The following is a 12,500-nucleotide window of genomic DNA, read 5'->3' as shown; positions in this document are numbered from 1 at the left end:
CAATAATGCATTAATCATTAAAAAAAAAATTTCTATACGTAATTAAAAATATGCCAACGAGAAATCTATCCCCATTTCTATATTTATTACGGCATTTTATTAATGAAAACATATTTTATATCCTGGGACTTGCAAAAAATCTATAGCTATAAATATGCCAGAGCCAATTATTAAGATTGATAAAGACATGATTTAATAGATGATAATTTACTTAATTAGAATATAGATATAAATTTTTAGATAGTGAAGAAATGATAACTCACTCAATTATAATATGAATATAAATTCTAACAAAGTGAAATCAATCTCTAGACTTTCATCTTTCTGTCTATTTCATGACATAATAGGTAACAAAAAGAGCTCTCGTCATCCAAAACTAGCCTCTTCCCCTCCGGCTATTTGCTGGCCCTCTTTTACACGAGGAAATCTGGGGTTTATTAACAAAAACTCCGCACGTTTTATTGAGACGAACAAGACTGACAACGAAGAAAACAATCGGCCATTTCCAGCGTCCTCCTTCCTCATCTAGGAAGGGAAAATATCCTCTAATGAGAAATTTGGATCTCCGCTCCCAAACGCCCTTCTCCACTCAGGACAGGACCAGGGAGGGCCAGACAATAGCTGCTGATGACTCAGTAAGTAGAATTAAAAATCTTTTGGTGTTTGAGTACATGGATATGATATTGATAAAAAAGATTAAGGAAAAAACAATTGCTGAACAGATAGTTGTATACGGAAAATTTATTATTATTATTATTATTATTATTATTATTATTATTATTATTATTATTATTATTATTATTATTATTATTAGCTGAGCTACAACCCTAGTTAGAAAAGAATTTCTGAACGGATAAAAGAAGATGGAATATTTATTATTATTATTATTATTATTATTAGCTAAGCTACAACCCTAGCTAGAAAAGCCGGATACTATAAATCCAAGTGCTCCACAAGGGAAAATAGCCCACTGAGGAAAGAAACAAAGAGATTAAAACAATCAGTAGCAATGGATATTTCATGAACTGCAAAGAACAAAAGACAAGTTGAAAATGTTTTTGAAAACGACGGGAGTTGGGAAAAACGTTTCCAGGATAATCAATAAACAATAAACAATATAAAAGAGGGAAAAGTCATCAGGACATTTCCTGGTGGTCTATCGATTAATTAAAAAAAAATATTAATTTGTTTCACTCAAATTTCTGTTATTTTCATGAGTTTTGCAAAAAAAAAGTATTAAGCAAAACACTATGTTGAAATAATATTGAAAGCAAATTAAAAAAAATAAACTTATTTTTTTTTTTAGAGAGGCAATGGTTTAGTATTAATAAAGTATGTAGTATTTAAGTAAATCATCTCATTCTTGATTAATAAACTAGTAGATAACCTAATTTAATATTAAAGAATAAGTAGACAGTCTAATTTTCATTAAAAATAAGTATATAATCGCATTCTCATTGAAAATAAGTAGACATTGTAATTTTGATTGAAATAAGTGGATAATCTTATTTTTATTTAAGAAAAATGGGAAGATAATCTTATTTCAATTAGAAATAAGCAGATAACCTAATTTTTTTTATTTAAAAACATGTGTCTTCAAAATAAAATATCCCACTAAAATTATCCTCTTTGAGTTTTTTTTTTTTTTTTTTTTTTTTTTTTTTGTCATAACATATCTTACAATAGCGTCATCTCCGCCCAACCACCCAATCCCTCCCCCCTCCCCCGGGCTATTTGCAGACCCTCTTTTGCAAAAGGGAATCTGGAGTTTATTAATAAAAATTCCACCCGTCCTATAGAGATGAACAAGACAGAAAATGAAGAAAATAATGGGGCATTTTCAGCACCCCCTTTCTTCAGCGAGGAAGAAAAATGTTACATAATGAGAATTTTTTATTCTTTGCTGCTTTTCTAATATTAATGACTGTTTAGAAGTGGTTTACATATGTCCTTGCTATGTATGTACATGAGACGTTCATGAAAAAGACAATTGGCAATAATATTTTTATTTATCAAATAACAATGAGAGGTATCACTGAAAAGTGTGGCTTGGTGTCTTTTTTTTTATATATATAAATCGTTGGCATCAAGTGTCAAATTAGGATCTTGCTTCTACGGGACGCTGTTGAGAATGACGGGGTTAACTTTATAAGTTTAAAGGCCATCATGAAAAGGTAGAGGAAAGGGACAGCGGAGACTGGCCATATATTATTATTATTATTATTATTATTATTATTATTATTATTATTATTATTATTATTATTATTATTATTATTATTATTATTACTTGCTAATCTACAACCCTACTTGGAAAAGCAGGGTGCTATAAGCCCAACGGCTCCAACAGGGGAAAATAACCCAGTTAGGAGAGGACATAAGGAAAAACTAAAAGATAAGTTTAAGAACAATAATAACATTAAAATAAATCTTTCATATATAAACTATAAAAACTTCAAAATAACACGAGGAAGAGAAACAAGATAGAATAGTGTGCCCGAGTGTATCCTCAAGTTAGAGAACTCTACCCCCAAGAAACTGGAAGACCATGGTACAGAAGCTATGGCACTACATGTGATCAGCGCCCAAGACCTTTCCACCCGTGCTAGGAGCAGGGAGGGCCATGCGATGGCTGCTGATGACTCATCAGGTAGACTAATATGCTCCCCCAAACCCACATCCATAGGTCGCAAGGATGGTGAGGTTGCAGACACCACAAGAATCTATCGACTATGAGCGAGACTCGAACACGATTCCAGCAGATCGCTAGGCATGGGAGTTTCCAACAAGAAACCACAAATCTGGACACATCCATTGTAAACAACCCAACAGACATATCTATACAACAGGGAAAAGTCATCAATGAATACGGCGTCAATGACCTTAGATGTCAGGATGCATGAAAACTTAAATCAATCAATCAATCAATCATCAATGAATAACAAATCCTGACCTATTGATTTATAAAGGAAAAAAATGTTTTTCACCACTCAAATTCCAGATTATCGCTGTTTTGAAACTCAAAAAAAAAAAAAAAAAAATAATAATAAATAGGAAAAATTTTTTTGCACCACTCCAATTCCAGATTGTCGCTGTTTGAAACTCAATATAAAAAAGGACTGATTTCAACTGTTAATTGTTGTCTCTTACCCTAGGCCTAGGTAGTAAGTTGGCCTGGGCACCAACCGCCCGTTGAGATACTACCGCTAGAGAGTTATGGGGTCCTTTGACTGGCCAGACAGTACTACATAGGACCCTTCTCTCTGGTTACGGGTTCTTTCCCTTTGCCTACAAAGGACACCGAATAGTCTGGCCTATTCTTTACAGATTCCCCTCTGTCCTCATACACCTGACAACACTGAGATTGCCAAACAATTCTTCTTCACACAAGGGGTTAACTACTGCACTGTAATTGTTCAGTGGCTACTTTCCTCTTGGTAAGGGTAGAAGAGACTCTTTAGCTATGGTAAGCAGCTCTTCTAGGAGAAGGACACTCCAAAAATCAAACCATTGTTCTCTAGTCTTGGGCAGTGCCATAACCTCTGTACCATGGTCTTCCACCGTCCTGGGTTAGAGTTCTCTTGCTTGAGGGTACACTCGGGCACACTTCTATCTAGTTTCTCTTCCTCTTGTTTTGTTAAAGTTTCTATAGTTTTTATAGGAAATATTTATTTTAATGTTGTTACTATACTTAAAATATTTTACTTTTCTTTATTTCCTTTCCTCACTGGGCTATTTTCCCTGTTGGGGCCCCTGGCCTTATAGCATCTTGCTTTTCCAACTAGGGTTGTAGCTTAGCATTTAATAATAATAATAATAATAATAATAATAAAGCATAACAATCACCAATGCTGCAATTTCCGCTTTTAGTAAGTACTGCATCTTTCACCTAATCAACAATTCTTATTTGAATCTCATTAAAATTTGTCAGATATATGATCTCATACATTACCATCCCCTGGGTAACTGAACAAGTGTTTGGAATTAATTAATTCGTCTGACTTTAAAGGTTGTGATTATCTAAACTATACTCAATTTTTCTTAATGAGTCGCATATGCGCTGACTCGCAGCGGTGCCCTTTTAGCTCGGGAAAGTTTCCTGCTCTCTGATTGGTCAGAATTATCCTGTCCAAACAATCAGCGATCAGGAAACTTTTCCGAGGTAAAAGGGCACCCATGCGAGTCGGTGCAAATCTGCCCAACTAAAAAGAATTGACTATAATTCCAACTATAATTAAGGAAATGGTTTCATTCAATGGAGCAATCAAGTCTATATAGAAATCTATCCAATATCTTCACATAAAAGTCATAGGAACTTCGAAAAAGAAATAAATGTTTGTAATAAAAGTTAATTAACTGAAATTTTCTTTGAAAAAAAGTCTTTTCATTCATATCGATTTTAACATTTTACAAATATATATTATTGAAATAACCGTCATAAAATATCAAAGGGAAAGAATTTGGGCCATAGGTTAAAAGTCTATTTATTCTTTTAAATAATTCTTATAGAATATTTATTATTGCTAAGTACTTAAACAAATTAGCTCATTATGACTTTTCCTTTCCAATAGTACTATTTGTTATTATTTTCCTTTTTATAACCATCTCTCTCTCTCTCTCTCTCTCTCTCTCTCTCTCTCTCTCTCTCTCTCACACACACACACACATACGCAAACCGAAAATTTGGTCATTATACATTTTTCTTTTCATTAGTACTATTTGTTTTATTGTTATCTTCCTTTTAATGATCATAAATCTTCAATAACCCCATCTCTCTCTCTCTCTCTCTCTCTCTCCTCTCTCCTCTCTCTCTCTCTCTCTCTCTCTCTCTCTCTCTCATACGCAAACCGAAAATTTGGTCATTATACATTTTACTTTTCATTAGTACTGTTTGTTTTATTGTTATTTTCATTTTAGTAATCATAAATCTTCAATAACCTCTCTCTCTCTCTCTCTCTCTCTCTCTCTCTCTCTCTCTCTCTCTCTCTCTCATAACCATTAAAGGCCACCTTTTTTATTTATCAAAACCACCAACAGTATATTTCATTTCAAAAGTTATCGTAGAAATCATTTGCCTCTAAGCACCCGAAACCTTACAAAGGAAGCAAGGAGGCGAAACAATTTAAAAAGAAAACGAAACGAAATAGAAATAGCAAACAAGCCATAGCATCAATAGGTTACCTGTTACTGAAAGAACAATGCTGTCATCAATCATAGCGTGAACGTCGGGAGTGACTAAGCTGGCGTGACGCGAATTTAAAACCCCGGGAAAAGAAAGGGCCTTCGGGAGGTCGTATGAAAGTACTGTGATAAACACTCCGGTAACAAGTGGAATTAATCAGGTATTGGCAAATGTGTTGTTCCTGGTTTTTTTTTATAGATAGGAAGGTGTTGGAATGGAAAATCTAATACCGTGTTCAGTATAAATAAATAAATGAATATATATATATATATATATATATATATATATATATATATATATATGTGTGTGTGTGTGTGTGTGTGTGTGTGTGTATGAATCTATGTGTGTATTTATGTAGAAATATGTGCGTCTTAGTCTCTGTTTCTATGTTGGCGCATATATGTATTATACACACATTATATATATATATATATATATATATATATATATATATATATATATATATATATATATATATATATATATATAAACATAGATTTGTCATAGAAAGGAATTACAATTTCCTTCTTATTTGTAACAAATAAATTCACTAAGAAAGCCAATTTGCGCTTTAAAAAAATCTCAATTACGCTTAGTATTTATTTCCAAAAGAAGCTACTGTTGGTAGTAGGTTGATCGAGGCACCAGTCACCCGTTGAGATACTACCGCTAGAGAGTTATAGGGTCCTTTGACTGGCAAGACAGTACTCTATTAGAAACCACTCTCTGGTCACGGTTCATTTCTCCATTTCTAACACAACAACCGAATAGTCTGGTCCATTCTTTCCACAATCTCCTCTGTCCTCATACACCTGACATCACTGAGATTACCGAACAATTCTCCTTCGTTCAGGGTTAACTACTACACTGTAATTGTTTAGTGACTACTTTCTTCTTGGTAAGGTTAGAAGAGGCTATTTAGCTATGGTAAGCAGCTCTTTTAGTCTTGCATAGTACCATAGCCTTTGTACCATGGTCTTCCACTGTCTTTGGGGGTAGAATTTTCTTGCTTGAGGGTACACTCGGGCACACTAATCTATTCTATTCTCTTCCTCTTGCTTTTAGTGTTTTTATAGGTTTTTTTTATGAAAGATTTATCCTAATGTTTTTACTATTCTTAAAATATTCTATTTAATTGTTAATTATTTATCTTATAGTTTATTCATTTCCTTATTTCCTTTCCTCACTGGGCTATTTTCCCTGTTGGAGCCCTTGGGCTTATAGCATCCTGCTTTCTAACTAGGGTTTTAGCTTAGCAAGTAATAATAATAATAATAATAATAATAATAATATCAAAAGTATCAATCTAAATTATAAAAGTAATGTTACTTTTTTAACAAATTACACGATCTAGTTAACCAGGTCATGAACCCGTACACCGGTATTCCCAAAACGAGAAAATCAATCAACAGACCTCTCAGGTAACCTTCCATTATATGGACCCTCAGTTCCCTTGTCAGGTGTTAAATTTCAAGGAGAAAAAGACACACTTCTTATACTTAAACATACATCCTTAAACGTCTGATAGATAGAGCAGTGGCAGAATATTTGAGCCAGTCTTTTAGAAATCTTTTTATATTTATGCTTTTCTGTTATAAATCTTTTTATACGTATGCTTGTCTGTTAGAAATCTTCATGTATATATATATATATATATATATATATATATATATATATATATATATATATATATACATATATATATACATATATATATATATATATATATATATATACATATATATATATATATATATATATATATATATATATATATATATATATATATATACAGTATATATATAAATTTATATGCACACACATACATATACATACATATACACACACACACACACACACACATATATATATATATATATATATATATATATATATATATATATATATATATATATATATATATGTGTGTGTGTGTGTGTATGTGCCTGTGTGTATGTGTGCGTGTGTGTGCATGTTTGTTAAGAATCTTGTCAAGGAAAACTGTCTCGTGTTTCCATAGAAGGCAGATAGAATAATCATTATTAGAAAATTGTTAATGACAATAATATACTAAGGGAATTCAGATGTCTAGTAAGAGAACCTTAATGATACCATAAAAAGAAATGACTTGGATAATTACAAAACAAAATCCTGTCTCTCTGCAGGGACACAATCTTGCCCTGAGTAACATCAACTCAGGTAATATCTCCGAGAGTCACTTTCTCCTATACCTTACGAAAAAAAGGCCGAACAGAAACCTAGAAAAAAAGGTACAGACATTATGGATTTATGAGTAGTGTAGGATTATAAATCTAGTGAAAGGGTGGTCTAGACTCTAGATGGTTAAGGGCAACACTCTCTCTCTCTCTCTCTCTCTCTCTCTCTCTCTCTCTCTCTCTCTCTCTCCTCTCTCTCTCCTCTCTCTCTCAAATACAGCACTGACCTCCTGTGACCTCTTTCAGTTGTGTATGTGACTGCTGTCACTGGATATTCCCCATATCTTTTACCTGTAAGAGAATAAAAGAGATATTGCCCACGCATGTTCGTGCTTTTTTTTTTCTATTTCTCAGTTCACAATAGAACAAATTGCTTCTCGGATCCTTCACTTGAGAAAACCATGTGAGGAAATGAAGACTGATAATAATTGTATTGATTGATTTATTCCTTTTTGTTAATTGTTTTTTGGAAGGAAAATAGGCATAAACGCCTTGTACATAAATTAGATATGTATGTGTATGTATGAATTATTGAATTAAATAGCAGTGGTTAAAACACACCTAAACTTTGTTTACTTTATATACAAATAAAGAAAAATATTAATTATTGTCCTGAAGCAAATACAATCAAATTAAAATTGGAAATTATTACACGAGAAATATCCAGATTGAAACAGTTGATTACAAGTAGAGAGAGAGAGAGAGAGAGAGAGGAGAGAGAGAGAGAGAGAGGAGAGAGAGAGAGAGAGAGAGAGAGAGAGAGAGAGAGAGAGAGAGAGAGAGGGAATCTACTTCGTCTAAATATATCCCATCGTATAATTGAAAACAGGAGGGCCTGGACAATGTCATCCTTACCTCACCGGAGTGAAACCAATCATTAAGATGTCTATACTATATTCTTCTTCGAGTCCTAAAATACTTGTGTGAAATATGAAGATTTTGTGATTAGTATTATTATTAGTTGTAGTAGTAGTAGTAGTAGTAGTAGTAGTAGTAGTAGTAGTAGTAGTAGTAGTAGTATTTTCATCATCATCATTATTATTATTATTATAATTACTATTATTATTATTATTATTATTATTATTATTATTATTATTATTATAATACCTGCCTAATTAGCAGAATAATTGACAGAGTTACCAAGAGAACGTCTATAGATGTGGAATGCTTATTAAAGTAAATCATGTATATGGTGAAATACAGAAGAATCTAAGAAATATATAAAAAAGAGATTGCAAACATGAAATGTAATACTGAAGAAAGGAACACATATAACCAAAAAAAAAAGAAAAAAAAAGAAATTTTACTCCCACTCTCTTCCAACCTGTTAACCAAGATACGACCTGTCGCATCCGGCTTATGAAACCCCCCAATCACTCGTCTCCTTATCCGAGCAAGTTCCTTATCTCCGAGACTCCACCTTAAGGAGCTGCGAGATGAAGCGAATATGGAGGATACTGCCCAAAACTCCGTTGTTTGACGAGAGTTCTTAGCGATAGGACTCTCCGAGTCTCCTTCTACGCCTCGGTCTTGTCGTGTTACGGGCCGTGGGTATAGGAATAGTTCCAGACAAGGTTGTCTCTCTTGATGTGTATATACACAAACACAGAGACGTGTGTGTATATAGATATCAAACCACACTCCTTTAGCGTCGGTCGGTGTGACTCAGAGACAGCTGATAAGGTAATGCATTCGGAATAGAAAAGAAGAATTTAGAAATATGAAGGTTTTACTAATATGTATTTTCAAAAAGAAATTTAGGGAAATTATTCAGGGGACGTCAGTTTTGAATTATTGCAAATAATTCTGGGGTAAATATATATAAAAAATCCATACAAGTCTTAGAACTAGAAAAATAAGGTAAAAGTGACTTTGATGGAAAATTAAGAATTTAGAAATATGACGGTTTAACAGATAGACGTTTTAAAAAAGAAATTAGGGAAATTATTCAGGGGACGTCAGTTTTGAATTATTGCAAATAATTCTGGGGTAAATATATATAAAAAATCCATACAAGTCTTAGAACTAGAAAAATAAGGTAAAAGTGACTTTGATGGAAAATAAGAATTTAGAAATATGACGGTTTAACAGATAGACGTTTTAAAAAAGAAATTTAGGGAAATTATTCAGGGGACGTCAGTTTTGAATTATTGCAAATAATTCTGGGGTAAATATATATAAAAAAATCTATACAAGTCTTAGAACTAGAAAAATAAGGTAAAAGTGACTTTGATGGAAAATAAGAATTTAGAAATATGACGGTTTAACAGATAGACGTTTTCAAAAAGAAATTTAGGGAAATTATTCAGGGGACGTCAATTTTGAGTTCTTACGAATAATTCTGGAATATATATATATATATATATATTATATATATATATATATATATATATATATATATATATATATATATATATATATATATATATAGTGTATACATATAAATATATATATTCATATATATAGATATATATATATATATATATATATATATATATATATATATATATACATATATATATATAAATATATATATATATATATATATATATATATATATATATATATACATATATATATATATATATATATATATATATATATATATATATATAATATATATATATAAATATATATGTATACTGTATATATTTGAAATCAATACAAATCTTAGAACTAGAAAAATACGATAGAAGTGACTTTGATGGAAAAGAAGGATTTAGAAATCTGAAGGCTTTACTGATATCATACATTTCCAAAAAGAAATTTAAGGAAATTATTCAGGGAACGTCAATTTTGAGTTCTTGCAAATAATTCTGGAATATATATATATATATAATATATATATATATATATATATATATATATATATACATATATATATATATATATATATATATATATATATATATATATATATATATTATACATATATATATATATATATATATATATATATATATATATATATATATATAAATATATGTATATATGTATAAATATATATATATATATATATATATATATATATATATATATATATATATATATATATATATATATATATATATATATATATGTGTGTGTGTGTGTGTGTATGTGTGTGTATATTATTTTTTTTGGAAATAACTTGAATACATGGTGTCTTAAAAAAAATATGAACATGTAATTAAAACACGATTTTTTCTTAATGGAAAACGATTAACGAAAAATAATTTTCATCATAGATAATAATCTTATATTTCAGAAAATTCGGGGAAATTCTAACTGGAACATCTTTTATATTCTAAAAAAAGGAAAATAGATTAGTATGTGCTTAGTGAGATAGGTAACAAACAAAATCAGTCACCTAACGTTGCATATAGAAGTGGAAAATTTCACATAAAAATTTTCCGGCCAAACAAATTAGTTAGCTTATGCTGCTTAAAAGAGGTAAATGTCACATAAAATTTACCAATTCTTACGCCCCAAAAAATCGGAAACTTAAAACATCATCGCATAAACATTTTCCAGACAAACAAAATCACTTGTCTTAAGCTGCATAAAAAAGGTAAATTCCAGATATAAGTTCCCCATTCTTAACAAAAATTATAATAAAAAAAAATTCGTAAATCTAAAATATCATCACATAAACATTTCCAGGTAAACAAAATCAGTTATCTTAGGCTGCATAAAAAAGGTAAATTTTGCATTAAAATTTCTTATTCTTACCAAAAAAAAAAAAAGAAAAAAAAATCGGAAATCTAAAAGTCAACATGGACCTTCCCGTTTCCATCAGCCATAGCCGATTACGACCATCCATTAGACCTTTCTCTATAATTGTTTCGCGTCCTGATTAACGAGACGCTCTTAACGCTTCAGTGGCCCACCCCAAACGAGGAACCTGAAGCCCTGAATTCCTCCTCGAACTTCATTAATCAGAGAAAAGTGACTCACTCCTTCCAGCCGAAGACGAAAACACTTCAGCTACGTCTGGTCTGTTATGGAAATGCAAAAAGGCAGCTAAGGTGTGATTCGTTTGCTTAAGAAGCTGTTTTCTTGCACATTAGACTTTCAACTGGGCTCCACAAGGCCCTAAAAGAGTTGGAAAACCCAGGCCTACATGGTTGAGGACTATGAAGCATGAAGTAGGAGATGATTGATGGAAGTATTGATTTAAAAGCTCAAGATAGAGACGAATGGCGAAATCTAACAAAGGCCCTTTGCATCAATAGGCGTAGGAGGAGATGATGATGATGATGATGATGATGATGATGCTTTTCCTTGAGATATGGGATATATTTATATTTATACTTCCTGTGCGGCGATAAGCAAAAATGTGCACAATAGGTACGGGGACTGCCCTTTATAATAGACTAATTTCGTGAGGTAAGAAATGATGGTTGACTCACTAAAACATTTGAAATAACGTTTAAACGTATTTTTTAACATTCAACAGTTTCATTTAATAAAGATGGATCCATGTAAAATGAAAATGCCTTATGCATATTCAATATCCTAACACATCCAGCTAATCAACACACACGCACACACACACACACACACACACACACACACACACACACACATATATATATATATATATATATATATATATATATATATATATATGTATTTATCTATCTATCTATATATATATATATATATATATATATATATATATATATATATATATATATATATATATATACATATATATATGTATATGTATATATATAATATATATATATATATATATATATACATATATATATGTATATGTATATATATATATATATATATATATATATATATATATATATATATATATATATATATATATACAACACACACACACACACACACACACACACACATATTATATATATATATATTTATATATATATATATATATATATATATATTATACAGTGTACGTACGTGTGAATTCCTGTGAAATATAGGACTATTAAAGGTATCATGCAAGTCATGTCCTATAGCGCAAATAAAATTTGTGCGCTATATCGTAATAATGTGTATCAGCTACGATTCTTTGTGTATGCTATACATGCCTCTATTTGTAGAAGAAAAGGGTTGCAGTTATGTAATATACATAATGATTTCCC

The sequence above is a fragment of the Palaemon carinicauda genome, chromosome 9, assembly GCF_036898095.1.
Source record: "Palaemon carinicauda isolate YSFRI2023 chromosome 9, ASM3689809v2, whole genome shotgun sequence".
Lineage (NCBI taxonomy): Eukaryota > Metazoa > Arthropoda > Malacostraca > Decapoda > Palaemonidae > Palaemon > Palaemon carinicauda.
This window is presented reverse-complemented; position numbering follows the sequence as displayed.